The sequence below is a fragment of the Simochromis diagramma genome, unplaced genomic scaffold, assembly GCF_900408965.1.
Source record: "Simochromis diagramma unplaced genomic scaffold, fSimDia1.1 OVJJ01000010.1, whole genome shotgun sequence".
Taxonomy (NCBI): domain Eukaryota; kingdom Metazoa; phylum Chordata; class Actinopteri; order Cichliformes; family Cichlidae; genus Simochromis; species Simochromis diagramma.
This window is the reverse complement of record NW_024387008.1, coordinates 17521-23020: the sequence shown is the minus strand read 5'-3', so window position 1 is coordinate 23020 and position 5500 is coordinate 17521. Positions and strand designations below refer to the sequence as shown.

General features: G+C 39.0%; 1 long non-coding RNA gene across 2 annotated transcripts; it reads left to right on the top strand.

Moving 5' to 3' along the window:
* The first annotated feature begins 537 nt into the window (after positions 1-537).
* Positions 538-5176, top strand: LOC120739296. Of its 2 annotated transcripts, none has more exons than XR_005697168.1 (3): positions 538-3264; positions 3739-3818; positions 4105-5176. It is a non-coding gene; the product is annotated as an uncharacterized LOC120739296 (long non-coding RNA). The 2 variants fall into 2 exon arrangements; XR_005697167.1 differs by having other exon boundaries at positions 822-887; positions 4105-5170.
* The last annotated feature ends 324 nt before the right edge of the window (positions 5177-5500 follow it).

The window sequence follows — 5500 nt, the reverse complement described above, 5'->3', positions numbered from 1 at the left end:
GTGAAATAGGAAACTCACATTTAAATAATCACAGCTGTGACAGCCAAGTTCCCGGCAGCTGAGCAAATAACCCCACCCTCCCACCACATTTGAACGAAGTTCAGGTGTTGATGCTGCTCATTGATTGGACGGTTGGTTTCAGCTCTGCTCTCTGGCTTTACTGCACAGGTGAAGGTCAGAGCTAATCTGGGATCAGTGTGTTCACTCTGCAGCTACTACAAGGTTTCATGTCAAAAAGGGAACTTTACTCTTAATCAGTCTGAGTAGTTTGAAGGAACAGTGAATTAAAAAAAAATACAAATACATTTTATTACACGTTTAGTAAAGTCTGTACAATGATCAACATCATTGAAAATATGACTGAAATAGGACTAATTTGATTTGTCTTCACCAAAGGAACATGTTTCATGTTTCCATGAAACATGAAACATGTTCATGGATGACTTATTGTAGTTAAAGAATGTGATTATGGATTATAGTTTATATATGTTGCAAAGAAGTAAAAATAACCTCTGTTCATTATGATCTGTTCAAACTTTGTTTTTACGTGTGAGCAGAAAAATAATCTCTGAGGTCTAAAAGTCAAATCAGTAAAGATGATATCGTGTGTGTGACAAACAGGTCTGTAGTGGAGAAGAACATTCAACAGGACAGTCAAAAAGAAGAAGTCAGTCACATCTGAACACAGACACACATGGGGACATCAAATGCAAATGTAATCTAAGTGAAAGTGAAAATGTTCCAGTGTCCAGTCAAATGAACTCAACTGCTCCTGATGAGCCCCTCCCACCTGTCCTGCTGCATCCTTACAGGAAGCAGCTCACTTGTGTGTTTAGTGTACAGGTGTGGAGTGGAGCTTGTTGTTGGTGTGTGTGTTCGAAGAAACTGTAAGTTTGCTTTGTTTCCTCCTTTAACAGTTTGACTGTTTGTTTCTGTGATGTTTGGACCAGATGTTCAGCTCTTATTTCAGGACAAACTTTGATCACTCTTGTGTTTGAAGACAAATCCACATGATTATTGATCAGCTGGAATCAAACTGTTTGATGAACGGCTAATGTTTTTCTTCACGAAACAAGCTGTGTGTGTTTTTATTTCCTGGAAGGAAACTCATCTCTCCAAGAAAGCAACACAACAGTGTGCTGCTATTTCCTGTCATTCCTTTAAAAATAAAATGATAGTAATGTTTGTTGTGATGTGTTTGATTGTAGTCAGGCTATTAAGGTCACATTTCCTTGATGGATCATTGAATCCCCTTGTGTTGCTGTTTGATTCTCATCAAAGAATTAGCCAACAGACTGTAGTGTGAGCAGTCACAGCTCACATCTTAAGTCTGTTTCAGGAAGAAGTCCTAAGGAAAGACCCAGTTTGCTTTTCCACACAGAGAGCTCACTTAAAGTGTGGAACACTTCCTGACATAAAGTCTGACCTCCTGACAGCTTTTCTTCTGAAGACATTCTGAGTTTCCCTCTGACTCCTCCCCTTCTGCTGAGGCTTAAGCTGCTGTCTTCCACTCACTTCCTGTTTTAAACAGCCCAGATCACTTTAGACACCAAATGACCACATGGGTCAATAACCCATTAATCTGCCTCCATAACAGCCTTCTACTCTGTTCATGATCCTGAACCTCCTAATCTGGACTCCTTGCTGATATTTCGAGGCTGAGCCCCTGAGAGGATTTTTAGGAGGTTTTCATACTCCTACACCAATTTTGAAGGGTGTTCCTTGCAAAGTACACAGCAATATGTCTGTGAAGGCTTGCAGTCATCCAGGTCATCATAGTCTAAGGAGCTTGGAAAGAAAAGAGTCATGACTTCTTTAAGTTGCTTGAAGAAATTTCACCTCTCATCGAGAAGCTTCTTCAGTTCTAGGAGCAGTTGAGGGAGAGTCCCAGATTCAAGCCCTGTGGGAGTGTCCCCCAGATGTTTGAGAATAGTGACACAGCCTATAAAAATACTTTGACTCCCTCTTCCCCTGGATGGCTGACTGATTTAGCTACTTGTTGGATTCAGTAATTATTGCCACTCACACACTCGCTCAGATTCTGCACACACACTGCTGTGTGGCTTCATTCAAACTCTGAGCATATTTGAAAACTTTGGAGCCAGACTGTGAGAGAGATAGAAGGTTATATGGTTGTACTTATATGCATGTGAACTTTACTTTTAAACTAAAACAACCTTAAAAAACACTCAGAGATTTCAATCTGTTCTACCTGTTTTAGGTTGGAGCGTTTAGTTATCAAACCCAAGATAAAGGCTCAGTCATTAAAGAAGTTAAAGAATTACATATTTCTCCTTTACCTGCCAGAGTAAATAGATGAGAAACATGCGCAACATCATTTCAGTTTCTGAATCACAGACAGTCCACCAAATCATCAAGAACTTAAAGTAGCATTATTCAGTACAGACACTGGAAAAAAACACCCTGCCACAGACCTGTACATGAGGCAAACTGGTGGTAGTTTTATATTAAAGTTTTGAATTCATAAAACACTTTCCCTTTATTATGCAGTCTCAGCACAGAGCATTGTGTACCCCAATTTCATGAATGGAGAATAGATTTTTAGTGCAATCAATCAACATAGTGCAGCCATCATGTTCAGCCATGTTGGGAGTGAATCCTGTAAAATACCAACCAACAAACAGAAAAGATACTCTGCAGGACCCTCAATCTCCCAGGCCTCTGGTAGAGGACCTGAGCTTGAAGGATAATGACCGCCTGCAGGGCAATGGGGGGATTTGTTTTAAATATCACAGTGACCAATATAAATCAAGGTAAAGAAATTAGACACTAGATACTAGAGAGGACGATTTTTTTTTCTAAAATTTCTTTGTGGCGGGACGTGTTCGGTGGTGCCGCGGCAGGGAATGTGGATGCACCTGCGGGGCATTGCAATCATGCCTCACCAGCTTAAGATTGGTGTAGGATCCTGTTGTGTTGTTGTTGTGGATATGTGTGGTTGGGAGCTAGGGAGCTGCAGCCGTGAAAGCATGTGAGCAGCAACCAGTTAAAAAATTAAAATGCTCCAGAATGCAGAATCGTGGTTGCGTCATGCGTACTACCTGCCACATTCTCTGAAAAAAAAGAGGCATTTTTTTCAGGAAAAGGAAAAAACTGATCTAATCAAATTTCCTTCAGTTCATAAACAGACATTCGACTTTCACTTTCAGAGTATAAACAGAGGATTGTTTGGTCTCAGTCACTCTAGGAAGACTGGTCATTCATGATCTGATGATCGTTTCCAACTGAATTCATGTCATTACTGTGAGTCTGACTTTGTTTATTTGACTGAAAAAGACACTAATTCATGTTTATTAGTTAATCTTGCTTGTAAATGCTTCCTTGTCGGACTCACTGCATTTTCAGAATCTGTTTTCAATTGTTTCTCTGCTTGGTGTGTTTGAAGTGTTCATTGTGGAAACATGAGTAATGTCACAGCTGCTCACACACAATGAGGGATCATATAACAGTTTTTAAAAAGATTCGAAGCATCAAATGAGCAAAGGGAAGTTTAAGGGAAAAAATCTGAAGAGCCCTTTGAAGGAAACTTTTTCAATAGGGTGTGTCCTATTTGAAAGGTCCCATGGGGTGGAATGCAGGGACTGTAACATGATCAGTGGACACTACTATGGAGTTTGTATTATGGTTACTAGAATCTCTGGCCATGTGCTCACACATGCACAAACAGAGACGCTCCCACAGACAGAAACACATTATTCACTCTTTTTTGTTCTTCAGTTTGCAGACACCATGGGTGCTCGGCAGTCCGGAATTTATATTACAAACAAGAGTGACCGCTACACACTTTGTAACCCCAGGTGAACACACCTTTGTTCTTCAGTATTTACAGTGATGGTTTCTAATCTTTCTGTAACTGTAAATTATTTTTCTACATGTTAAAAAGCTAAACTGCAAGCACCTTGAAACTTTTTTTCACTTTGTTTTACAAGCTCATCCATATTCACCTTTCACGCAGGTGACTACTGTTGAACAGAAAAGCTTATGAATTAAAAATAAGAGAAATGCACATAAAATGAAACAGAAATGAGCTCTGGTCCTGTTTGAATATGAATATTAATGACTATTTTTCTGTTTTCTGACTAGCCTGTATCTTTCTAGCGGACTCTGCCAAATTCCTTTGCCAACAAAACTTGAATGTTTTGAATCTGGCAACACTCTGTTCTCTAAGACTGGTGGCACAGGGCGTGGATCTGTTGGAGTCTTCACCTACGATCTCTATGATCCAGCGACAGACAGAGCTGATAAGAAAATAGCTGTCATGTTCTCTGTTCCTTTTGACTACATCCTGTACTCTAACTGGTACGCAGTGGGAGTCTTTGATAAGAAAACAAACTGTGATTATGATCTTTATTGTAAGATGTATCACGGTGATGAGAGAGGTTTTATCAGAGGAAAAGCTGATGGTCATGATCTGATTCACACAGTTGATGATGTTACTATTAAATCCTCTATGACAAACTCCAGTGTTGCTACACTGAAAGTTGATGTACATAACACAAAATAATTATGAAAATGAGAGGTGAAATAAGAGGTCTGATTGTTTTTGGAAAAGACTTGATCACCCTTCACTTCAGGATTGGCCAGGTGCATAAATATATTAGTTATTTGATGGAGAGGAAGATATGACCATTGCCCTGTACTACAGAGCAGGTTCAGCATACACGGTGTACCTTCCATTACTTCCTCACAGTTTAGTGATGATTTTCTAAAACATTTGGTGGAGAGTTTCAGTCTGATTTCAATGATTCAACTCATTGCATCCCATATAAGTCAGCATGTTGTACCTGCTTTAGCTGATCTTTAATGATTCAATGTTAAAACGTGATAACTGTTTATCCTGATAAGTGGTTGGGTAAGTGAATCCAGATAACATAAAGGTTTCAAGGATTTAATCATCTGTTATTCTGCTCAAAATACTTTCTGTGAAATACTGATTTTATGTTTCTTGTGCATAACTTTAATCATGAGATTCTTTGTTTTCTGAACGTGAATCAAGAAATAAACCAGTCTTTACTGAAACCCACTTCTGTGCTTCATTCCCTGACATTTCTTTCAATTTATTGATCTAGTTCCAGTTTGGAAAATGTTTTTTTAATTTATTTAACAATATAAATCTAGTTTCGACACACATGTTCACAGTACTGCTCTGTGGAAAGAGCAGGAAAATCCTTTTGGACAACTGTACAGGCTTACTACCAATTTGCCTTCATGGTTAGCTGAAAGAAAAATACATTCGTTAACAAATATCTTACTAAAATGAACCAGTGATCATGTGTGAATTGGTGTATGACTTTGCACATAAACTTCAGATGAAGTTTGTGCCTGTGCTACCAAATCTCAGCAACATGTTGCTGCAACAATATAGCACCATGTCAAGCTAACACAAGTGTGATAGCCTAATATGAAAGACGCGACATCTTCAAATGTAGATTTAATCCAGGTCCCAAATAGCTATGGTAAAAGCTGGAGTGTATGGCAC